The following is a 26330-nucleotide window of genomic DNA, read 5'->3' as shown; positions in this document are numbered from 1 at the left end:
GCGGAGGACCTGTGCTCTCCCCGCTGGTCTCCGGCGAAGAGTCCTGGAGCCCCTTCACCGATTCCCCCATCCGCCCCCCTTTATCCCTGGTGTTACGCTGATTTCCTTCCCCAGCCGATGAGTTCCCTCTCTCCCTGCTGGTCCCTTCTCTGGCATCGCTTGGGAGCCTTGCCTCTACTTCTGGCTCCGATGTCAGTTCCCTGACAACATGTTTCCATTTTTGTCAACATTCTCCAACATCCCAAGTTAGAGCAAATGACCCTGAGGTCCCTCCCTTGGAATAAAATGAGATACAAATAGAAAACATGAGACTTCAGCAGATTCTTCAAGTTCTGCCCCTCCGCCCTCCATTATATCTGCATACAAACAGCTATATTGTTCTGGACGTACACAGTCGCCATTCTTGCAGTCACAGAAATGCCTCCTTTTGGTTCTTCTCCCCAACCTACAAGGCAGTCAAAGGTAACTATTAAGAGAGAATCTATTTATTTATTTCCCAGGAATATCAGCTAATAAAAGCATCTCGGTCCACAAACATTATTTTTGTGCAGGCTTAGTTCAGCCAAGTGGATTTCTTCATTTGGTTGCCCTCTGTGTCGACTTTGTGCCTGCCAAGGATTAGCCTGGAGCAAATTTTGACAGCAATAAGATATCCACCCATAAAATCAAGTGTGCAGCCGGCACACTTTAATTTAAATAGCACTAAGTTTTGTATATATATGTGCACAAACAGAAACAATTCAGAAATATTCAGCTTAAAACAGAATATTATTCTCAGTGGTTTATTTCTAGAAAAAATTGTGCTGGTACTATATACCGCTGAGTGCCACCAGAAAAAAGCACTGGTCTTCCCTATCGCCCAGGCTTGTTGTGAGGACACACTGAGTAAATTAAATCATAAAGCGGCAGCAGCAAAGAAAGGGCACATCAGTTCTAACCTGGCTGGCAGCAGTCCTCTGCTAAGCACAAGTCTCTGGGATTTTCTCGTTTCACATATCCTGCCAACTCTTTTTCCTCGTAGCACTGACAGGAACATTAGGAAGCCAAGGACGGAAAGGTTTTGCCATCGTTCCCTGAAGCCGTCTGCCAAATGTGACAGATCTTCCCCTAGATGTGAAGAAGAATGAGAGCTGGAAGAAGGTATTTCATAGGTACAGTTGCTGACTTCTTCTATTAACAGGGCTCTCGTGCGGCTGTATGACCAGCACAAGTTCCCACTTTTGTTGGGGTGGGGATATTGCAAATGCTTGGATTTCTGCCCGCTGCACAATTCTTAAATGCGAACTGTACAGTGGTACCTCGGGTTAAGTACTTAATTCGTTCCGGAGGTCCGTTCTTAACCTGAAACTGTTCTTAACCTGAAGCACCACTTTAGCTAATGGGGCTTTCTGCTGCCGCTGCACCGCCGGAGCACGATTTCTGTTCTCATCCTGAAGCAACGTTCTTAACCCAAGGTACTATTTCTGGGTTAACGGAGTCTGTAACCTGAAGCGTATGTAACCCGAGGTACCACTGTATAACAGTGGGAATCCCAAAGATGAAAAATAGGATAGTGGGCAATATCTAATTTTAGATCTGATGATAGATGTTATTCAAACGGAGGATGTGACTGGACAGTACACTGGTGTCTTCCTCTCTTGTGGCAAAAAAGAGAGAGAGAGAGAGAGAGAGAGAGAGAGCAGGAAAATCAGATGTTTCTGCTCAGCTCTTATTTTACATAAAAAACTTTAATTGCTTTATTTTAGACATTTTGGACAACCGCATGCAAGTCAATGGAGCACAGCGCTTTTGCACTAGATACCTGGGAAAAGGTACAAGGAAATAATTTGATGCTGCTCTTTGACGAACTGGATGTTTCGTATGGGGGAATTTTTCGGTTGAAAACTTCGACTTCAACAACCTGCAACATGGACTGAACTCAAATTTTTAGACAAATAGAGCTACACAACCCTATCACATATATTGTCTCCCAAACAAGGCCCACTGAGTTGGTAAGAGCATGCAGCTGATAACGCCAAGGTTGCAGGTTTGATCCCCATATGGGACAGCTGCATATTCTTGCATTGCTGGGGGTTGGACTAGATGACCCTCAGGTTCCCTTCCAACTCTACAATTCTATGATTCTAGTAATCCTGGGATAAGTGTGTGGAGGATTGCAGCCTAATTTTTTTGCATGGAAGACTGGGCTTTGTTTCAGGAACAACAGCTGACTCACTAGTGTCCAGTCACAGCTGCAGTAAAATCTTGGCTTTCTCTGCTGAGTTTACATTTAAACCTATCATGAGTGATGCTTAACATCACTTGGGATGAAGGAGTAGGGGAGATGCTCATCAGATTCATAGATGACAAGAAGCTGACTAGGTTAGTGTTATGTACTGAGTTGAATAGGATCCAAACTGCAGCAGTCTGATTGGTCCTAGAACAATAGGATCCAAAAGGCAGCAGTCTGATTGGTCCTAGAACAATACAGCAGTATGATTGGTTGGCAGGAACCACCCAATCATGCTCCAGATAGAAGTGAATCCACAACCTGATTGGCTTACAGTAGAATTCCAGAATTAGCCAATCATGTCCAGCCCATTGTGTAAATAATGTATAAAAAGCAGATACGTTGAGGGGACATTCATTCATTCCTCCTCACCACTATGAGCTGAATAAAGAGCATGAAATCACTTTGCGACTCTGAGTATATTTCAGTTAGATAGTATTATAAAAGACAGAAATGGGAATTAAGGCCATATTGGCAGGTTGGAGACCTGGATCAAAAGTAATGAAATGAATTTCAGGAGATAAACTAAGTTCTGCATTACAGTGGGGAGAATTAGATGTACAAACATAGGATGGATGGGTATCTGCCTTGATAGCAATGTATGTCATAAAGATCTAGACATTCTAGTAGACCACAGGCTGTACATGAGTTACACTGGTGTCAGAAGCAAAGAGGCGGGAGCCACTGCCCCAACAGACAAAGGCAAAGTTTGGAGTAGAGTTTTGCAGTGTCATGTGACCAAGAAGTAAAGCAAGCAAGACGCAGTCAAAGCAACATTTGGGAGCAATATTTTATTTCTGTTTGAATCCAAGACTTTAGTTCCGGGGGGAAACAAAACCCTTTTGGGGTGTTGATGCTGTGAACTCCATCACTGGCTCAGATTGTATATATGCAAAAATAAACCATTCACCATAAAGATAAAGGTAAAGTTAAAGGACCCCTGGACAGTTAAGTCCAGTCAAAGGCAACTATGGGGTTGCGGCATTCATCTCACTTTCAGGCTGAGGGAGCCGGTGTTTGTCCACAGACAGCTTTCTGGGTCATGTGGCCAGCAGGACTAAACCGCTTCTGGTGCAACGGGACACCGTGACGGAAACCAGAGCACATGGAAACACTGTTTACCTTCCTGCCACACCTATTTATCTACTTGTACTGGTGTGCTTTCAAACTGCAGGAGCTGGGACAGAACAACAGGAGTTCACCCCATCTCACAGATTCGAACCACTGACCTTCCGATTGGCAAGCCCAAGAGGCTCAGCCCAAGAGGCCACAGCCTCCGCTATGACACAATCCAAAAGGAAACACAACCCCTGGGAAAGCCCCTGGAACCCCCGAAATTTCACACCACTCAGAGATTGGGGTGACTTGGCAACAATACACATGTTTGTATCACTCATAAGTGATGTGATACACAGGTGTATTTGTTCCTGAATACAAAACAAATGGCAAGGAGTCACTCGTTAGAAATGGAATGAAAGGAAGAGGATATAAAAAATTGAAAGTATATATGCTATATAGATAGGCTCAATGGATTAAATAGCAAGCTAATAAAATGGGTGCCCAACTGGATAAAAGCAGGAAAGAAATAAAGGTTATGTAGTACTGTTGTGGTGTTAAAAGTGTTAAATTTAGATATGATGGATAGAAAATCATGACAGTGAGTCTCAAAAGCCTGAAGAATGGTTCCGCGTGACAAAGTAATGTTAAGCCCCATCATTTTTGCTCTTTTAAAAGCAGACTTAGTGGAGCACTAGAATAGATATGATACAGTAGGTCAAGATCCTGCACTGGCAGGGGATGCACAGAATGACCTACCGGGTCTTTCTCCCCCTCTAACATTTCATCATTCTATGAAGTTCTAAGCCAAATACTTTTATCACTTTTTGTCTATGTGAGCAGCTGAGCTTCGTGTCACTAGAAGCGAAGGGGTGAAAAATGATTGTGGCTGAACAGTTACCAAAAAAATAATAAAATCAGAAGTAGCCTGAAATATACTCAGAGTCGCAAAGTGATTTCATGCTCTTTATTCAGCTCATAGTGGTGAGGAGGAATGAATGAATGTCCCCTCAAGGTATCTGCTTTATATACATTATTTACACAATGGGCTGCACATGATTGGCTAATTCCGGAATTCTACTGTAAGCCAATCAGGTTGTGGATTCACTTCTATCTGGAGCATGATTGGGTGGTTCCTGCCAACCAATCATATTGCTGCATTGTTCTAGGACCAATCTGACTGCTGCATTCTGAATCCTATTGTTCTAGGACCAATCAGACTGCTGCAGTTTGGATCCTATTCAACTCAGTACATAACACCCCTCCCCTCTAAGTTCCAGTCCTGCCCGGGAGGTCGCATTCATAGTCCTCAAGGTACGCTGGCGGCCTACGTGTGCGTTGCGGCCTGGGGTGTTCCCTGGTCCGGGGTTCAGGTTCTGGCTCATGTTCCAAGGATGCTGGCTGTGATGGGCCTGTCTGGTCTGGTGCAACCGGCTCGCTCAGTCGTGGTTCTGGTTCCGGTGTCCTTTTGGCTTCGCGGGTCCTCTCTGTATTTACTGATTCTGCCTCTCCTGCTGGCCCCTCCTGCTCTATGGGCCTCACTGCCCCTCTGTTCCCTTGGGACTCCTCTGACCTTTCCTCCTCCTGGTTTTCTCCCGGGAATCGTCGCCGTATCTGGTCGCAGTGGCGGCGCCAGCATTGCCCCCCATCCGTTAGCACCTCGTACGACACGGGACCAGTGACCCTGGTGACTGTGGCGGGTACCCATGCTGGGCCTGCCCCAAAATTCTTTGCGTACACTGGGTCCTGGGCCTCGAAGGTCCGGGGGTTCCTGCCTTCCCCCACCACTACCTCATCCTGAGCTCTATCGGGGTGAAGGCGGTCCAATCTGATTGCAAGGCGCCGACCCATTAGTAGTTCAGCGGGGCTCCGGCCAGTCGTTGAGCTGGGGGTGCTGTGTTGTGCTAGGAGGAATGTGGCAAGGCGGTACTCCCAATCCCCTTGCGTCATGCGGCGAAGGGTGTCCTTGGTGGTCCGCACCATGCGTTCTGCTTGGCCGTTGGTGGCAGGGTGGAATGGCGCCGAACGGATGTGGCGGATGGCGTTCTGCGCTGTGAAGGTTTGGAATTCTCCTGACGTAAATGCAGTCCCGTTGTCTGAGACGAGAGTGTCAGGGAGCCCGTGGGTTGCAAACAGCCTGCGTAGTACCCGGATGGCTGCGGACGTAGAAGTGGACGGTACCAGTGCGACTTCCAGCCATTTGGTGTAGGAGTCCACCACTATGAAGAATGTTTTCCCCTGAAAGGGGCCAGCGAAGTCCACATGCAGGCGTGACCATGGTGCTCGGGCGGACTCCCAGGACTGGACTGGGGCCCTTGGGGGATCTGGGCGGGATTCTTGGCAGGCCTGGCAGTGTTTGACCCAGGCCTCTATCTCTCCGTCGATCCCCGGCCACCACACATAACTCCTGGCAAGGGCCTTCATTCTTACTACCCCTGGGTGTGTCTCGTGTAGGGCTGTGAGGACCCTTTTGCGGAGGGGCTGGGGAACAACGACCCTGCTTCCCCATAACAGGCACCCCTTGTGGGCTGACAGTTCATGTTTGCGGGTTGTGTAGCCGGCGAATTCTGGCCCGGGGCTGCTGCTGGGCCATCCCCTCCACACCCAGTCCAGGACGCGGGAGATGACCCTATCTTTCTTGGAATGGTGTGCAACTTCTTGTGCCTGAATGGGGCGGTCGGGCAGCAGCTCCAGGCTCATAACCTCTTGTGCAGGTGCTGGGTCGGGGCCTGTTTCCGGTAGTGGTAGCCTGCTGAGGGCGTCCGCATGGCCCATCGCCTTCCCAGGGCGGTGAATCAGTGCATACTGGTAGCTGGCAAGGAAAATTGACCACCTGAGGACACGAGGAGACAGCACTTGGGGGGTCTGCTTTTCGGAGGCAAACAAGCCAAGCAAGGGCTTGTGGTCAGTCACCACGGTGAAGGGCCGCCCGTACAAGAAATCATGGAATTTTTTTACTCCCTTCACGATTGCCAGACCCTCCTTGTCGATTTGCGAGTAGTTCCGCTCGGTTGCGTTGAGTGTCTGGGAAAAGTATGCCACCGGTACCTCTCTTCCATCCGGGAGTTGGTGTCCCAGGACAGCGCCAATGCCATAGGGTGAGGCGTCGCATGCTAGCACCACCGGCAGCCTCTCGTCGAAGTGTGCCAAGACCGAGTTTGAGACAAGCAAGTCCTTGACTGCCTGGAATGCGGCCTCCTGGCGCTGGCCCCACACCCAAGGGGCCCGCTTGTCCAGGAGTCTGTGTAGGGGCTCCGCTACCGCCGCCTTGTGGGGAAGGAAGGAATGGTAAAAGTTCAATAGTCCCAAGAAGGCCTGAAGTTCAGTCTTGTTCTTGGGCGCTGGGGCATCACAAATGGCCCGTACCTTGTCCCCAGTCGGGTGGACCCCTTCTGCGTCCACCATAAATCCCAGAAAGTCCACCTGAGGCACTCCTAGTAGACATTTTTCCCGCTTCACCTTGAGACCCGCCGTCTGGAAACGGTGCAGAACGGTGCGGAGGCGGTCCTCAAACTCCTCTGGTGTGGGCCCGGCAATCAACACATCATCGAAGAAGGGGGTGACGCCAGGAATCCCTTTAAGGAGAGAGTCCATTAGATTCTGGAATATGCCTGGTGCCACGCTGACACCGAATTGCAGCCGCTTTACCCTGAACGCTCCTCTGTGCGTCACAATCGTCTGTGCCTCTGCTGTGGCCTCATCTACTGGCAGTTGTTGATATGCTTGGGCCAAGTCCAGCTTGCCAAAAATTTTCGACCCAGCCAGGGTGGCAAGGACATGGCTGACCACTGGCACTGGGTATGCATGGGCCGTGAGGGCCTTGTTTATGGTACATTTGTAGTCTGCGCAGATGCGGACCGAACCATTCGGCTTGACGGGTGTGACGATTGGGGTTTCCCAGGGGGCATTAGGCACCGGCTCCAGCACGCCTTGCTCCACGAGTCGGTCCAATTCCTCGTCTATACGGGGTTTCAGGGCGAACGGGACCCGGCGGGCCTTGAGCCTGACTGGTCGTACTGCGGGGTCAAGCTGTAGAGCAATGGGGGGGCCCGTATACTGTCCCAATTTCCCATCAAAAACCCCCGGAAATTCCTTGCATATGGCGTCCACGTCCACTTGTAAGCTCGTGTGGTTCACCCCGGTGACGGCTAGCCCCAGTGGTCCAAACCATGCCAATCCCAGTAAGCTAATGTAGGGGCCCTTGACCACAAGCAAGTCCAGTTGCCGCGTCCGCCCTCGGTATTGCACCCTGAAGGTCCCCACCCCCATTGTGGGGACCTTACGTTTCTGGAAGTCCCGGAGGGTGAATGGGGCCGGCCTGAGTTTGGGACCCCCAGTAGGACACAGTTTCCTTAAGGTCCTTGCCGAGATTATGGATAGAGTTGAACCCGTGTCAAGCTCCATGCGGCATGGGGCCCCCTCTATCTGTACCTCTACATAAATTTTCTCTACGTTGGGGTGGGGCAACTGGTATACCTGGAAGTCCGTGAGCTCCGTCGAGTTGCCTTGGTGTGTTGGGCCCCGGGACCTGGGGCTCTTGGATTGGTCATCTGATGCCTGGCGTCGGGTGGGCCGAGCTCGACACACCCGGGCGATGTGTCCCAATTTTCTGCACTGCCTGCACTCTGCGTTGCGGAAACGGCAGGTCCTCCTCTCGTGACTGTCTCCACAGCTTGCGCAGTTCCCTGCTTCTCGTCGAGGCAGCTGTGGTATGTGGGCTGCTTGAGTGCGCTGCTGTACTCGGTGCACCTCCTCCCTGTTGGATCCTGAGTCGTCGGTGAGGTCTTCGTGGTGGACCCTCGGTTGGGACGGCTGGCTCGGCCGTGCCTCTTGCGTCGACCTCTCGGCAGCTTCCGTTGCCAGGGCCTCCTCCAGAGCGACCTGGAACGTTAGGTCCTTCTTAGCGTAGAGGCGTCGTTGCAGCTTCTCATCCTTCAGGCCACCGACGAGGCGGTCACGAAGCATGTTCTCCAGCTCTGAGAAGTTGCAGAACCGGGCAGCTTGGCGGAGAGAGGTCACAAACCCAGTTATGGTTTCCCCAGGGGCTTGCCGCTTTGCATAGAAGGCATTTCGACGAGCCACCACAGAGGGCTGTGGCGAAAAGTGCCCCTTCAGCTGTTCCATTATTGTTTTGTATGGAACAGTAGCGACGTCTTCGGGTGCAAGGAGAGCCCGGGCGATTTCAAACGTCTCCTCTCCGCAGACGCTGAAGAATATCGCCCTCTTCTTGGCGTCTTCTTCATCGGTGACCCCTTTGGCTTCTAGGAGGAAGGTGAAACGGGAGGCATACGCTTCCCAGTCTCCAGATGCTGGGTTGAACGGCGAGAAGCTGCTGTCGGTTGCCATTCTGAGTTCCTTGTGTCCCGGAGCTGAAGCCTGGATACACGGTGCGAGGCAGCGGTGCGGCAGGTGGCGGTGCTGCGGTGCTGTGTGTGGCAGTCAGCTCAGCGGGATCCCACCTTCGTCGCCAGTGAAATATACTCAGAGTCGCAAAGTGATTTCATGCTCTTTATTCAGCTCATAGTGGTGAGGAGGAATGAATGAATGTCCCCTCAAGGTATCTGCTTTATATACATTATTTACACAATGGGCTGCACATGATTGGCTAATTCCGGAATTCTACTGTAAGCCAATCAGGTTGTGGATTCACTTCTATCTGGAGCATGATTGGGTGGTTCCTGCCAACCAATCATATTGCTGCATTGTTCTAGGACCAATCTGACTGCTGCATTCTGAATCCTATTGTTCTAGGACCAATCAGACTGCTGCAGTTTGGATCCTATTCAACTCAGTACATAACATAGCCTGTTCTGGTTTGAAACAAAATTTGCTCTTTTATAATTATAAATGCACTCCCAAATAGCACGGCTGAAATAATGAACTGAAAAATGAACATGGAGGACAATGATGAGGAAAGAGAGATAGAAGGGAAATGCTGGGCAAAGCAGGTGTCGAAGGGAATGAAGGTTTGAAATTGCACAATAGATGAATATGGACAGACATGAAAAAAGAGATAGGTGTGCCACAAGTATTATGAGGAAGAGGCTTGGTACCTCACGGAGAAAGCTGTTAAGTTGTGGGTGAACATATCAGACGACACAGCGATTCTTCAAACAGCTCTTGTTTATTCACAGACCAGAACAGAACTGAACTGAAGGGTTCAGCCAGCCTGCTTATATAGAGCTCCACTACAACGCAACTGTAACCATTTTCTGTAACTATCCAATCACTGAACGTCACTTTCAATCCCCTATTTGCATATGTGGACCTGAGTGAAAACTATCTACAGTATCCCCCCTGCTGGCCCAGGGTGAGAACTTCAGTACATAACAAAAGCCAAGGCAGTTAGGACCTGGAAGAACCCACAAAGGTCTCAAATCCACCTGAAGTGCCTTTGGCTTGTGGATGTTTCCACCTGAGGCTCCTTACAACCCAATCCAAACACATACTAAACCCTACTTTGTTTTTTTTTTTTTTAAATAATATTTATTGAAGTTTCCAAAATACAGAAAGAGAAGAAAAGAAATTATGAAGATACATTCAGAACCTTATTTTCAAACATCCACTTTCTGGGACTCCCCCCTTCCCCCACCCCTACTGTATTCCCCTTTCATATTGTTGTTTCCACAAGTTCTATTTCTGATTTAAAGCACAATTTATATACCCCATTGTTCAAATTTAAATTTATACAAACCTTATGCAACACCCTTGATAAAAAAAAAAGCAAAAGATCTCTCCCCATAGCCCACCCCCTTTTCTTTCCACAATGTCCCCCTTTTTCCCATTAAAGTAAAAGCACACAGAATAAAAGTATAAAAAAATAAAAAATATATTAGAAAAAAGAAAACCAATTCAGAAAATAGTTGCAAGCCTTTGGATTCTAATTCTCCCTCCCCTTCCCCGGTTTAATTTCCCTTATCCTCCAATCTATGTTTCCAGCCTGGAAATCTTAAGTCCATCAATCCCATTTTTCCCCCAACTCCTTGCAGAATTATTTCCCATTTCTAGGATTACTTTCTTTAAAAATTAATTCCTAAATCTTTAAAAATGTCAAATTATAAAATTCCCCCCATTGTTCTTTCAAGGTTATAGTCCAGCTTCCTCTTGTTCCGCTGCTAAAACTTTCTTATTCAGAAGTTTAGTAACTCTACATGGGTTGTTGTTATTCAGGAACAAAAACTTGCGTTCAGTCCCTTCCTTCTTCAGTAAGGTATTCTGTTGTCTCCTTTTAGTCTAAACACCCTGTAGACAAGATTCAGTTTCCGTTTTGCAGCTTTCCCAGGAGATAACCAGTTCTGTGAAATTCCGGAGTGTTGTATTTTTCCCAGCTTACGCCCATCTTTGTAATGTCCCGAAACTCCTCTAGGGGGGTTGTTGTAACTTTGTTTCCAAAAATCCGATTGTTCTCCGTATTTTCGCCATTTTGTATTCAAGTCTTAACAAATTATATCAAGTTGTAACAAATTTGACCAGCAAGGTCCTTGTAATAAAATCCTCTTTAATATTCCGACTTTGACAGCTACTTTGACAGCTGTCAAAATCACCGGCTCTTTTCACCAGGCTCACTCCTCAATCGCCCCGGTTCCCAGGGAGGGGGGTGCATTTTCCTTCTCCTTCAATTCTTCCTCCAGCACAATTCTTGTACTTTCCCATCATGGAATTCTTAATTTAGCAAAGATACCGTTCTTTTTGGGCCTTGGCTTCCCAATCCTTGTTTTAAAATGTCTACAATAGGGAGGGGGACTGACTTCCTTTTTAGATCCCCCCCCGCTCGTCTCAAATCCCAAAAATTTTTCTTCTTTTAAACCCGATTTCCAATTTACTCACGGGTTGTTGTTAAAAGTCCAAATTCTCAATGGAAGAAGTCAGCGCTCTCCGCCGGATGGCATGCGGCTTCGCTCGGCAGGGATGGCAGAGGACTCAAAGCACCACGCTTCTCCCCGGCACCCGATCCGTAGCCTTTAAAAAGGCTCCTTCACGAGTCGGGAGGGCGCTAGCGGTGCTAGCCGAGTCTCCAAGTCCACGGCCCCCGTGGCCGTGGTTTCTAAGGGTCCCCGCATCGCCGGTGCGGTAAAACCCAGCCCCTGCCGAGCCGGCTCCCTCCGGAGCTCGGAGGGAGTCCGCCATTCGGCGATGGCGCCAACCCGGAAGTCTCCATACTAAACCCTACTTTGAACCCCAATTCTCCCCTTTACCAGCCAGGCCTCAAGAACAAAGGTGGCAGCAGATGCAATGAGAAGCCCAGCATCAGCATGAGATCTCCTCAAGAGAAGATCCAGCTACAAAGAATGATCCAGAAGATGACCAGGAAGAGGAGGAGATGGCATTGAGTTTATAAGCGAGAAGGTGGCAGTGAGGATTTGTGTAAAACATACATTAAAACTGTCAATAAGTTAGAAGTTAATTACAAATTGCTTAACATTGGTCCTGTCATACTGAAAGATCAACTCCTTACAAGTGAGGAAGAGAGATTGTAAAATACCAGTTCCCCAGATCGAAGTGGTCAAATGGGCATATATGCTTAGCCTCCTTATTCATGCACTTTGAAATCAGTAGTGTTCATTATACTGTGTTTCGTTCCTCCCTCGTTCCATCACCCCTGTGGGTTTGTCCTTTTTGTGGTTGTGGGTGATAAATTGTGGCCTACAGAAAGGACCAGGCCTCCATGTGTTCCCTCAGTCATACTTCCAACAAGCATGCCATGTAAAACCGAGTCAACTTCTCATCCAGCTAATTCACAGGTAGAAATCCAGCAGCTATTTGTAAGTAAAACTTCCCCATTCCCCCCACGGAGCTACAATTCTCAGAATGATTTAACAAGCAATCCTTCTTCCCAGGGAAATCTGGGAGCTGTTGTTCTGTGCGGGCAACAGGGGTTTCCAGACACCTCTCAGCACCCTTAAAAAGCTACAGCTCCTCCCATAATACTATGGGGATGGCAGAATCAGCCCGGCATCTCTCTATCCCTTTCCATTTAACTTTCCTGTCTTCTTTCAATCCTTCCATATCATGCTGCCTCACAGGGCTGTCGCAACTTACGCAAACTCTTCAAAGTGTGTGTCAGGGGTTCAGGAGCAGAAGGGACGGATGGAGAGGAATCGGAGGGAGAAGTTAGCGACGAGAGCCGACCAAGGTCCCTAAGTCTCTCCAGCGAATCGGAGGATTCACAGAAAGGGGCTCCCGTGGGCAGAGCTGGGGGGTTGCCAAGAGGGGCACCTCAGGAAGGAGGGACCAGAGGGGATTCAGAGAGCAGCAGCTGGAAATCCGGACCAGCTACGCCACCAGAGAGCAGCAGGGGGGAGGAGTTCCAGGCACCAGCGACAGGCAGCTCTCCGGCAGCAGCCACGCCTGCGTCGGAGAGCGAGGAAACGGTAGAGAGGAGGGTCGGAGACAGCGCGCGCGCGCCAAGTTCAAATGTAACAGAGGGAGGCGCAATGAGCAGCCCGGAAAGGGAGCCAGGTCCTAAAGCCCGCCGAAGGGAGGGGGAGGAATCCGAAGGGTCCGCATCCGAGGCATCCAGGAAGGAAGGAACCCCGGGGGGTGGTAGGACCCAGAGGCGAAAGGAGAGACGCAAAAGGTGGAGCAAGGCTAGGGTCTTGAACTGGTGTACAGGAGGCGGAGATTCAGATGGGACTTCGCCGATCTAGGGAATAGACGTAGAGACGCACGCTAAGATTTGGAAATGGAAACTATACTTCAATAAAGACTTTATACCGTTCTACCGGCTAGCGTTGGTCCTTTGTGAGCCGGGACCTAGAGGCAGTCTCTGACAGTAAGTCCCATCTCACAAAGTTTTCATCAGTTCTCTTTGACTCAAGCGGCGTGTGGGGAGCGAAGCAGGGAGGAAAGAGGACTGGTGCCTTGGGAGCTCACAAGAGTCAAGCGACATGTCTACTGAAGAGCAAATTGCTTCCCTGCAAGAAGCGGTAACGCAGCTCAGCGCAGAGATACTCGCCTCCAGGAAAAGAGAGGATGAAGCGGCTGCTGCATGCCGAGATCTCCAAGCCAGGTTGGACGTGCTTACTAAGCAGGCACAAACGGGGTCCAGATCCGAGGGGATCGGGTTGGGGAGGAGAGGAGGCAGCATTGTATCTCACTTCGATGGGAATTTACAGCAGTACCCCAATTTCCGAGCAGACGTGCAGTTTGCGCTGAAACTGCTGGAAAAAGAGTTTAGAGATGAGCAGGAAAAAGTGGGGTTTATCTTGTCTCATTTGCATGGAGACGCGAAAGCATGTCTGCGCAATCTGTGGAGAGATATGGACCCAGCGCTCCAGAGTTCAGCTGCATTCATTAAAGCGATGGATTCTTGCTTTCTATCGAAAATAGACATTGACATTGCCCGTAAGGACATATTTGGGCTGAGACAAGGGAAAGCCAGCGTGAGGCAGTATCACTCCCGCTTTTTTGCATTGGTCAATGCCTTGGGGTGGGACAAGGATTCCCCCCCCGTTAGAGATCTTTATTGGGAAGGATTGAACCCCCAAATCAAGGATGAGATAGCGCGGGGGGAGAGACCCAAAAGCACCCAGGAAGTGGTGGACAGATCGCTCGCAGTGGGGGTGAGGCTGGAGGACCGCCCATGGGACAGAGAAGAAGGGCGTTGGGGACGCACACCAGCCAGAGCGCCCTCCCTCTTGCCCAGGGATGTCGCGCGTGCGCAATCAACGCCTCCGCAAGCAGGGGGGGAGGAGCCAATGGAGATCGGCGGTGCTAGAGCTCAATCAGCCACCAGAGCCTTAACACCGGGAGCAGTCAAAACAAAGCAGCCTAGAGGGAACAGGAAGTGTTACATCTGTGAAAGTCCTAAGCACATGGCGAAAGAGTGTCCCCAGAGGCTCCACAAGCACACTGCAGCTTCAATGACAGTAATGGGAGCAACTCAGCAAAGTGAACCACAGCAGGGAAACGAAGGAGTCTGGCTGGAAACAGAAGCACTGGGGGCCAGCCAGGCGAGTCAGTAAAGAAGTCCCCAGAGATTTTGAAGCCCACGGATCCCCTCCCGCCCAAACCAGTGGTGCAGCTCACCGCATCGCTCCAGCTGCCCAGTGGTCTCACTTTAGAAGTGCCGATTACGATTGACTCTGGCAGTAATGCGGACTTTATCGCACTGGAATTCCTTCAACAACACAACATAGCGCTACTGCCAGCCACACTGCCCCTGAACGTTGTCACAGTGGATGGCAGGGAACTGCTAGGGGGGCAGGTGGTACAGCAGACACCACCTATGGTGATGCAAATTGGGAATCACCGAGAAGTAATCAGCTTCAACGTCACCCAATTGTCGGACACGCCAGTAGTTCTGGGAATGAGTTGGCTACACAGGCACAGCCCAGCATTGGCATGGTACCAACGCCAACTGACTTTTGGCTCCTCCTACTGTGCGGAACACTGCATTCTGCCTAGACCAGAAGGGGAGGAGGATGACCCACAGTTACATTTGGGCACGCTGCAAGCAGTACCTCTCAAGTATTCTGAATTTTTGGAGGTGTTCTGCGAGAAGGAAGCGGACAAGCTACCCCCCCACAGACCCTATGACTGCAAGATTGATCTCCTGCCGGGGGCGACGCTGCCAACAGGGAAACTGTATTCCATGTCTGAGGATGAACTGCAGGAACTTAGGGAGTTCATAGACCACAATTTGAAGCGCGGGTTCATCCGGGAGTCGAAAGCTGTAGGGGGCAGCCCAGTATTCTTTGTGAAGAAGCGAGACACGCCCCAGAAGAGGCTTGTAGTGGACTTTCGAATTTTGAACTCGAAAACCAAGCCCTCGTCCTTCCCCATGCCCAAAATAGACGACCTGCTCGCGACGGTAAGGAAAGGACGCGTTTTCACCAAGTTGGATCTGCGAGGCGCGTACAACCTGATTCGTGTGCGGGAGGGCGACGAGTGGAAGACGGCCATGTTCACACCACTGGGCACCTACGAATACAGAGTTATGCCCTTCGGATTACAAAATGGCTCTCACTGTTTTCAAGCCTTTATGCATCACGTGTTGGCGGGACTCCTTTACAAGAAGTGCGTATGCTTCCTGGACGACATCCTGATATTTTCTGAGTCGCGAGAGGCGCACGAGAGGGATGTCAGGGAAGTTCTGCAGAGACTAAAGGAGCACAGGCTGTACGCCAAGCTGGAGAAGTGCCAGTTCGACGTGACGGAGGTGGATTTCCTGGGCTATAAACTGTCGGACAAGGGGCTCGCCATGGACAGCGCCAAGGTTCGCTCAGTATTGGACTGGAAAAGCCCGCGCAATCGGAAGGAAGTCCAGCGGTTTGTCGGCTTTGCCAACTTTTATCGCAAGTTCATCAAGGGGTTCGCTATGCAAACGGCGGCCATCACCGACACGCTCAGCTCCAAGAAGAAGAAGTTTCTCTGGACGGAGGAAGCGGAGCAGTCCTTTCAGAAACTCAAGCGTCTCTTCGCGTCCGAGGAGCAGCTGCTGCATGTGAATCCCAGCAGACCAATGAGGGTGGAGACAGACGCCTCAGACAGAGCCGTGGGAGCTGTACTGTTGCAACAAGACCAGCAGGGGGACTGGAGGCCGTGCGCCTTCTACTCAAGGAAGCTCAGCAAGTCGGAGCAGAATTACACCATCTGGGACAGGGAGTTGCTAGCCATCCATGCAGCGTTCAAGGCGTGGCGGCACTTCCTTATCGGAGCCAGACACACAGTGCAGGTCCGCACGGACCACAAGAATCTAGAGTACTGGCGCACGGCGAGGTTCCTGAATCAGAGGCACATTAGATGGGCAGAGTTCTTCGCGGACTTCGACTTCAGGATAGAGTACATCCCGGGTGACAACAACATCATGGCGGATGCCTTGTCCAGAAAGCCGCAATACCTCGAGGAGGAGGCACCGTCGGCAGCCAAGCACATTTTCGCACCGGAAGCGTGGGCTTGCGCTTCGGCGACCGTGGATCTGGACGCCGTACGTCGAGCGTTGCAGGAGGACCCCTTCGCGCAAGCCAAGATGGAGGAGGTGCACAAGGGCACGGTGAAGGACGACGAGTTCCAGATCAGAGACGGGTTGCTCATCCGCAAGGGAGCACTCTACGTGCCGGGGAATGACCTCCGCGCGAGGGTGCTGCAGCAGCTACACGACGCCCCCACTGCCGGGCACTTTGGCAGAGAAAAGACTGTAGAACTAGTGACCAGAGACTTTTGGTGGCCCAAGATGCGGGGGGAAGTAGCGGATTACGTCTCGAGATGCGACACCTGCCAAAGAGCCAAGTCAGTGCACAAACCGCCGGCGGGATTGCTGGAACCGTTGCAGACGCCGTCTGAGCCGTGGGAACGGGTGGCCCTGGACTTTGTCACGGATCTGCCCAGTTCGAGGGGAAAGACGGCAGTGCTTGTGGTGGTGGACATGTTTACCAAGATGGCACACTTCATCCCGTGTGCGAAGGTGGCCACGGCAGAACAGACCGCCAGGCTGTTCATAGACCACGTGTTTAAGGTCCACGGTCTGCCACGATCTATTCTATCCGACCGGGGGCGGCAGTTCATCTCGAACTTCTGGCAAAAGTTGATGGGCATCCTGAACGTCAAGATCAATCTAGCGTCGGCGAGACACCCGCAGACCAACGGACAAGCGGAGAGGGTCAACGCCATCATGCAGCAGTACCTGAGATGCTACGCCAATCAGCAGCCTAACACGTGGGTGGACTACCTGCCCCTCGCAGAGTTCGCTTACAACAATACGAAGCACGTGTCGACGGGGGTGACGCCGTTCTTCGCCAACAACGGGAGGCATCCCAGAACCTTCCCAGGTTTAGAGAGCGTGGGGGAGGGGGAGCCGCAGGCAGCGGAAGACTTAGCGTCAGAGTTGCAGGAAGTCCACGAACAGCTTAGGAGGCAGTTGGAACTGGCCAAGCACGCATACAAACTGCAGGCTGACAGACACAGGAGAGTAGGGGAAGACATACAGGTGGGAGATTGGGTCTGGTTAGCAGCGCAAGCAGTGCCGACCAAATCGTTGGCCAAGAAGAAGCTAGGGCATAAGCAGCTAGGGCCTTACCAAGTCCAGGCACAGGTCAATCCAGTGGCCTTCCGGTTAGCGCTTCCGGAGGGTTCCAGAATGCATCCGGTGTTCCATAGATCGGTGCTCACGCCCTACAAAGCACCGCATAGATTTCAGGAGCCAGGCACAGCACCAGATCCGCCCAGAGAAGGACCCAGGGAAGGGGGGTCGCCAAGAGGGGAGCGCATCAACGAAGCCACAGAGATTTTAGACTCGAGATGGGGGGAAGAGGGAGTAGAATACCTTCTTGCCAGAGAGGATACCCCGGCCAGCGCCAACAGTTGGGTGCCGGGCTATGCCTTGGACGAGCCCCTTCTCAAGGAAGAGTTCCATGCCATTTTCCCACACAGGCCCATGCCAGCCGAGTATTTCGACGACTGGCTCTTCACACCCACACTTTCAGGCAGCACGTTCCAGGGGTTCGACTCGGACGAGGAGACGGCACCACACATACGCTCTCCGGAGGGTTCAACCTCGGGTTCTGCCTCAGACCGCTCCTATTGGTGGGATACTCAACCAGAGGAGCAGTGGCGCAGGAAGTGGCTGGGGGGTCCCTGGCAGGCATCACCCTCAGAGGGGAACGGGGGAGAGATGGACATGGACGTGTTGGGGGAGGACGTGGGATTTGAACACGAAGGCAGGGAGATGGAAGCAGAGGAGATCGACGTCGACGAGCGCACGGAGGACGAGCCAGACCTGCCCGATGTGATGTACGACACGGGGGAAGAACTGTATCCGGCACTCACCCCCGCCACGACGGAGCACCCAGAACCCACACCGGAAGGAGGGGAGGGGGGAAGGGGGGGCTTCGAGGGGGGGATGGATGTCAGGGGTTCAGGAGCAGAAGGGACGGATGGAGAGGAATCGGAGGGAGAAGTTAGCGACGAGAGCCGACCAAGGTCCCTAAGTCTCTCCAGCGAATCGGAGGATTCACAGAAAGGGGCTCCCGTGGGCAGAGCTGGGGGGTTGCCAAGAGGGGCACCTCAGGAAGGAGGGACCAGAGGGGATTCAGAGAGCAGCAGCTGGAAATCCGGACCAGCTACGCCACCAGAGAGCAGCAGGGGGGAGGAGTTCCAGGCACCAGCGACAGGCAGCTCTCCGGCAGCAGCCACGCCTGCGTCGGAGAGCGAGGAAACGGTAGAGAGGAGGGTCGGAGACAGCGCGCGCGCGCCAAGTTCAAATGTAACAGAGGGAGGCGCAATGAGCAGCCCGGAAAGGGAGCCAGGTCCTAAAGCCCGCCGAAGGGAGGGGGAGGAATCCGAAGGGTCCGCATCCGAGGCATCCAGGAAGGAAGGAACCCCGGGGGGTGGTAGGACCCAGAGGCGAAAGGAGAGACGCAAAAGGTGGAGCAAGGCTAGGGTCTTGAACTGGTGTACAGGAGGCGGAGATTCAGATGGGACTTCGCCGATCTAGGGAATAGACGTAGAGACGCACGCTAAGATTTGGAAATGGAAACTATACTTCAATAAAGACTTTATACCGTTCTACCGGCTAGCGTTGGTCCTTTGTGAGCCGGGACCTAGAGGCAGTCTCTGACAGTGTGGTTCACAATTCTGCTGGTTATCAATGCCAAGCAAAGAATTATGGAGCAGACCCTCAAGTCAGGGTGGGGAGTCAGCCATATTGGAATTGACATCATTGCCTGACATGGAATGGTGGTTTCAGCATGGCAGGAACCTCTTGACTAGTGCAACCCCAAACTGCAAAACTGGCTCTGATGGCGCCAATATCATCTAGATGACGTTAACTCTTAAGTTCCTGGGTAACAGAATGAATGTAGCCTTTCCAAAGCGGTGTGCAGGTCGTCACAGTGGGATTCCCAGGTCTACATACTAACTCATTTTGCAAGCTGGCAGAGCCTTGAAAATGAAAATAATACTTGGCATCCATTAAAAGAGGTTGGAAACCGCTGAATGAAGTTTCCGTTTCCAATTATGCTAATGAATTTGATAGGGAACCTGTGAATTGTCTGTCGAAGTTTCCCCATCATCACCTCCCCCACAACCTAGCTTGGGTGTCCATGTGCCAATAATAAATCAGGCCTTTTGATTTGAAAAGTGTTGTTTTAATTTCAGAGGCAATTGTACCTGCTGAGATTTAAACTTCCCACCCATTGACCGAAAAGCTCCAGAGCCAATAATTAACTGTGGTACTAGCAATTATCATCTTTGCAAACCACTAGGGGGCAAGATCATCACACTCAGCTCTTTAATTCGAGTAGAACAGTTTTTCAGGCCTCTGGAAGAATTTTTGCAGAAAGAATCCACTTTCTTTTTAATACAATTGCACAGGCAATGCAGAAGTTCAGCAATTACTGGTGCATATTCCAAACCAGTGTCTCTGCAAATATTATTGAAACAAAGCCACTTCAGTTCTAAGACCATCTCAAAAGAGAAGAAATAAATCCAATCTATTCTTAAAAATAAATAAATCACACAGCACAAAGCCAGAACCAAAATTCCCACATATTACAGTGTTAATATTTACACTGGTGGAAACAGGACAGAAGCAGTCCTTTAAAGACCCACTTTCTGCTATTGACCATTCTCTATTATTTATTTCTATTTTTGGCCGTAGAGAGGGTTAAAATAAATAAACATACAGATAGCATTAGTATAGACCGTGAACTTACCAGATAACGGCTTATTCAAATGATCAGCAAATGTATTCCTTTTTTTAAGTAGGCAAATTTCGTTTTGTCAACAAAGAGGGTGCTAGAAACCCGCCGCAGAAGATATTGGCTGCTTGCTTTGAATCTATATGTGAAATTTAGAGATGCCTGCAAAACTTGTTCTTCTGAGGCCTGGTACAAGTTCTGAGGGCTCATAATGTCTGGACCTCAATGCAATTCCACACACAGACACACCTTCATTCCCATTGACCATCCAATCACCCAAGTCACTTCTCTCCATCCATTTGAACTCTGCTTCCTTTTTTAAAAAAAAATAATTAATTGGTTTTACAAATATGTTCACGTTCAAAATCAACACCCACCCACCCCCACCCCCGGGAAAAAAATTACACAAGATTCTTCCAAATCTCTAGACTCCCCTCCTCCCATCCATGGGTTCTTTAGTTAACTTTTTCAACTGCTTTTTATAAATCCCTGTAGTTTTTCAGTTCTCCATTGTGTCCACAGTCTATGTAACATTTGTTGTTGTTGTTTAGTCATTTAGTCATGTCTGACTCTTCGTGACCCCATGGACCAGAGCACGCCAGGCACTCCTGTCTTCCACTGCCTCCCACAGTTTGGTCAAACTCACGTTAGTAGCTTTGAGAACACTGTCCAACCATCTTGTCCTCTGTCATCCCCTTCTCCTTGTGCCCTCCATCTTTCCTAGCATCAGGGTCTTCTCCAGGGAGTCTTCTCTTCTCATGAGGTAGCCAAGAGTTATTTAAGACCTGCTAAAGAGTTCAAATGTATACAGTGGTCTCTCAAGTATAATATAAATTTTCCCCATTCTTTATTGAAGTTTTGATCTTCCTGGTTTCTGATTTTCCCAGTCATTTTTGCCAACTCTGCATAGTCCTACAGCTTATTCTGCCATTCCGCTCTGGTAGAGACCTTGTCGTCTTTCCAACTCTGGGAGACCAGCATCCTTGCAGCTGTCGTTGCATACATAAACAGACTTTTCTGTTCCTTCGGTATCTCTGCACCTACAATTCCTAACAAAAAAGGCTTCTGGTTTTTTAACAAACGTTTCAACATTTCCCACCCCACCTCCTAATATATCATCTCCCAGAATTCCTTTATTACATTACAGTTCCACCACATATGATAAAAGATGCCTTCCTTTTCCTTACATTTCCAGCAGATGAACTCTGCTTACTTTGTTGGTGTGGCCAACAGTGGTGAGCAACCACACAGGAAGAGAGGGAGAGACCGCTTTCTCCCCACTGTCTGACACTTGCGAGCTGTACTGCCCTTGGGAGATGCAATGTCAGAATACCCTCCAACATTCCTCAGAATAAATTAGGGACGTCCCTCCCCAACTGACCCTCCCTGACCCCCCATTTTGTGTGTCCCCCCCTCAATGCATTTCCTATCAGAAGAAGGGGAAGTGCCACCACCATTTCACCAATGAGACACAGCACACATACCCTCCACCAGACTTGAGGAATGAGATTATCGCCCCTCTTTTATTGTCCATCCCAGGTCGCCCAACCACTGCCACAGTGTCCTTTCTCTTGACAGATCAAGATGAGCAGGTGACAAGCAAAAGGTTGCAAGGTTTTCAGCTGGGGCAATCAGAATAAGATCCACTATTTGACTATTGATTCTAAACCCTAAAATGTATTTTATATAATTGAATTTTTATTTCTATTTTTTGTATACTGTATTGTTTTATTGCTATGGCCGATGGCTTACGCAAATAAAGATTCATTCATACCCTCCACCGTCCTGAGAAAACCCCTTAATCCTGATGTTATTTTATTCTTTGGTAGATTTACAAAAAGAAAAGCACACACCAATCAATGAATTTTAGAAAGGAACAAGATGCGCAAAGTATTCTTTTAAAAATTAAAAATAAAAATCAACACTCCTTGCGCTCCATTCCCCCTTTTCCCTACTCTCAGAACTGGCACATCATAGAAGGCTGGGCTTCAGCAGCAGCAGCAGCATCTTCTGCTTCTCGCCCACTCTCCATCAGCTGCTACGAGCTGCCATGGGAGGAGGCCAGCGACAGTGACCATGGAGAGCCAACAGGATGCTTCCTCACTGCTGCTGCCACTTGAGACAAGTGCCAGCTCCTCCTCCTCCTCCTCCTCCTCCTCCTCCTCCTCCTCCTCCTCCCTGAGCTTGGTGGTGTCACTGGCAAGGAAAATAAGGACATTGCATGGACAGGCAGAGTCCCCCAAAACCCTGGGCAGCCCCCGTGTGGAATAACGACTCAAGACAACAAGCTATGGGATTAAAATTGGCCACAACATTATTATGTTTCAGATGTGGGTAGAGCTTGGCAATGACAACCTCTCAGCGTAGGGCCAAAGCCTCCCCTCAAAACAACCCCTTTAACGGGGAACCCTGGTATCGCCACCACAAAGAGAAGGGGGGCCTGAGTCACCGCTGCACGCCCACCCCCAGTTTAGGGAAGATAGACTAAAGGATTCTGCCCAAGGCCTGATACCGCCAAAGTTATGACGTTTTGCTATGGGGAAGGCAAACCTGCCAATGCAGGAGAATTCCTTTCCGGCCCTTCAACAGCGACCTTGATGTAGCAGCGCCTGCAAAAGAAGTCTTAACTGAGGGTGGGTAGGGTGGGAGAAGCTCTGGAGCCAACTGACGATTCCCAGGCAAGATCCTCCCCCAATAATAAATAATAATAATAATTTATTATTTATACCCCGCTCATCTGGCTGGGTTTCCCCAGCCACTCTGGGCAGCTTCCAACTAAACACTAAAATACAATAACCTATTAAACATTAAAAGCTTCCCTAAACAGGGCCGCCTTCAGATGTCTTCTAAAAGTTTGGTAGTTATTTTTCTCCTTGACATCTGGTGGGAGGGCATTCCACAGGGCGGGTGCCACTACCGAGAAAGCCCTCTGCCTGGTTCCTTGTAACTTGGCCCTGTAACTATTGTGTGAGCAGGGTGGTCCCAGCCCCTACCTGTCTTGATCACTTTGGCAATGCCTCCCCAGGCAGGATTGGGCAACTGGCTGAGGTAGGCGGAGACCTCCAGGTATCCCACCTGGGGGAAGGCGAAGCCAAGCTTGTGTTAATGGTGCCGCATAGGGTCCAGGGGGCTGTGCGAGAACCACGCATAGGGCACCCCCCATTTAAGAAATAAGAAGCCAGGATGGCTTTTGTAATTCTGTGACTGTCCCTGGGAAACCAGGCCTATCAGGGTCTTACATCCTAATCTATGAAGCATGGCAGACATAACAGAGGGAGAAATTTTCATAGCTGCTTGCTGCCCTCGGCTGTGTCAGCTAGACAAGCAGCGTTTAAAGGAAATAGAGAAAGTGTTTGGGGAATTTGGGGTGGCTAGAGATGGAGAAGGAATTTGATTCAGTTCATACTTGAAGGCTAACCAACCTAATTTGCGTTTTCCTAAACAGTACACAAACTGATTCCCGGATAGCCTTCAAAATTCACACTTCCCTGAATTTTGCGATGCAGTTCTCTAGCCAAGTAATATGCATTAAAAATGCATATATTGTGGGAAAGTGTGCTTAATGCTCAAGTGGCCAACCTAAATATCATTAATGCGCACACACCATACATTTAAAGTGCACACTCCCCCAAGAATCTTAGAAATTTTTACCCCTTCGGGGAACTATAATTCCCAGAACCCTTAAACCATAGTTACCAGCATTCTTGGGATGTGTGTTTCAAATGTGCTTCAAAAGCTTGGTGTTTATGCAGCCGTACGGATTGGTAATAAACCTAGCATAAGACACATATTTAAACTTTGTATTTTACATTTCTTTCCTTTTTTTACAGAATAACATGTGGGGTGTCTAAAATAACGAAGTTGCAGCTAATGTTAATGCATTCCAGTGAAGAGACATTTGCTTTGCACCAACACAGGATGCGACCATGCTCATTAAAATGTGACAATCAGCCTTGATGTTGTGCCTGATTTCCTGTGATTGTACATGCTTTCGTTACAGTGAAGTCATCTCAGATTCTCTCAGCTACAACCTCTTCATGATCTAATGCGCTGCCTTTTTTATCACAGCTATAAAAAAATTCCAATTGCATTCATCAAAGGGCAGAAAAAAACAAGTATTCAACAGGAAATCACTGTTATCATTTATAAGGGCTTACTTACAAGTAAAGCTGCTGCATTCTGCAAATATCCCAGCTAATGAATCAAATGTGCCTTCTTACGTCAATTTTGAAAACTTTCATATGTCTGCATGTAGATGTTGCTTTGGATAACTGAAAACAATACAGATGTGCCTTTTCTTCTATTCTCCCACCTTTCGTTTCCTTATAAGAAAGATTGCTACTGTGCTGGCTAAAAACTGTGCACAATAACTAACGGGTTACCTAAGACATTTTTAATCTACAGTGGTTCTTAAAAGGAATACAGAGCTAAAGCTGGACATTGGAAAGACAGGAACAGGGAGGATGTCAGATTAGCCCAAACTCCCAGGCCCTTATCACTGAAAGAAGAGTCTGGCAAAGGACATTCAAGGACATTGTTAGAGCTCAAACATGTAATTATATAATTTACCAGAAAAAGCAGGTGCAAAGGGTAAGATTTGGATACCCCAATTGACATTTTGCTTTTAAGGGAGAAATTTATGCAGTTTAGGAAGGAATATACTTCATAACATATTTGCAGTTGGAAGATCAATAGTCAGAATATCTAATCAAACTTATTTTATATAAATTTTATATATATATATACTTTAAAAAATAAATCATATATACATAAGTATACAATTCAGTTTTCCTGACTGTATGTGACTAATTTTTACTCAGAGTAGACCTATTGAAATCAATGAACTCCAGTTAGTCATGAGCAGTGATTTCAAATATCTAACCTACTTAACAAAAAATGATGGTTCCAATAAATAATAAAATAATTACATTCATTTGCTTCATATAACCAAGAATTTGTTTCATAAAGATTGTCAATTTCTTCCGTCAACCATATTCTCCACGAATACATTACTGTACCAACAACCATTCTCTGAGTGTTGCCAAGAAATGACCAAGAACTATAGAGAAATTAACAATCAAATTTTCACATCCTTAGTCTTGTCCATCCATTATATAAAGAACAAACATCAAATTTTAACATAATCTTTGCTATTTAATTATTTGTGAGGCTTTGAGACCAGTAACTTCAAACTTTTGAGGAATTCCATAACATGTTATATATATCTAAATCCACATTGCCAATACCCATACATATACCCGATTCATTCTTCAAGGAGACATATACCATCTAAACAATCTTCTTAAATTGGGTTTCTTTCCATGATGCACTAACATAAAAATGCTTATTTGTCTCATATATTTTTGCCATGGCCTTTCTGAGATAGCTCTGAGATTTCCTTCCCAAAGCACCCTATTACAGTATCCTTTTTTAAAAAAAAGATATTGCATTTTTGTATCAAACCTATATTTGTTTACCATCTGGTCGTATTGCCAAAATTGTTTTGCGAAGGGTCAGCAGTGGGAGTCACCATACTCTCAAATCCCTATCTGATAAGACATCTGATCTGAAAATATTGATCCCATTCATTTATCCTCAGTTGGTATTTTGAAATCAAACTCAATTGTACAATCAAATCCTTAAATCTAACCATTGTTCTTTTCCCATTTCTGGAATCCTCTACCCATATTATTTCTGTCAAATGTATCTTTTCTAATAATCAAGACCAACGGTGAGCTATCAGAGTTTATTTTCCCCTTATATTTACCCCATGTTTTCATTCTGCATTTAAAGAGATTTTCACCTGACAGTGTCTAGCCTTAACATCTTTTATATTGTGTGACTGAGTGTGGAGAGAGTACTCATCTCTTGCAAAATATCTTTGATCACCTGACTTCCATGCTTCCAAAGGAAACGAAGCTATATCCCATACATTTACAGGAGTTTGAAAACAATGGAATTTAGCCTCCTATCTGAGTTCAAGAGTAGTTAGAACAAATGTCAAGTCAAGCTCTACCTCTGATGTAGGCGGATAAGATACCTAATCCTTAGAAGAATGGTTCCACCTTCATAATGTATCGGGAGTTGTTGTAGCAAAAACAAAATAAAACATCTCTTCCTTCAGTCCTGTCCAATTGCTCTGCACACCAGGCCTTTTGTGTTATTTCAGTTCCTTTTTTCTTTCCTAAATTGTGAGGAGTGACTTACCCATAAGTTTCTTCCTCACCTGATGTGCTCTTAAACAGCTTTAGCAATACCCCATTTTCCTTTCAAAAACTTAAATGGGATACCCAATCTATATGCAATTTAAAAGTTCCTTCTAAGAAGCATACATGGAGGAACATCCACTATTATCTCTATTTCAGACT

General features: G+C 48.5%; 1 protein-coding gene and 1 long non-coding RNA gene across 2 annotated transcripts in view; one reads left to right on the top strand and one right to left on the bottom strand.

Moving 5' to 3' along the window:
• The window catches only part of TFEC (transcription factor EC), a 134814-nt gene that overhangs the window by 84774 nt on the left and 23710 nt on the right, over positions 1–26330 (bottom strand). The window lies entirely within an intron of this gene.
• LOC310744004 lies at positions 368–24493 on the top strand. Its single transcript, XR_014539327.1, has 4 exons — positions 368–462; positions 1022–1151; positions 11524–11671; positions 23793–24493. It is a non-coding gene; the product is annotated as an uncharacterized lncRNA (long non-coding RNA).

Source organism: Podarcis filfolensis (genome assembly GCF_964270895.1).
Source record: "Podarcis filfolensis genome assembly, chromosome: 10".
NCBI classification, from domain to species: Eukaryota; Metazoa; Chordata; class Lepidosauria; order Squamata; family Lacertidae; genus Podarcis; species Podarcis filfolensis.
This window is presented reverse-complemented; position numbering and strand designations above follow the sequence as displayed.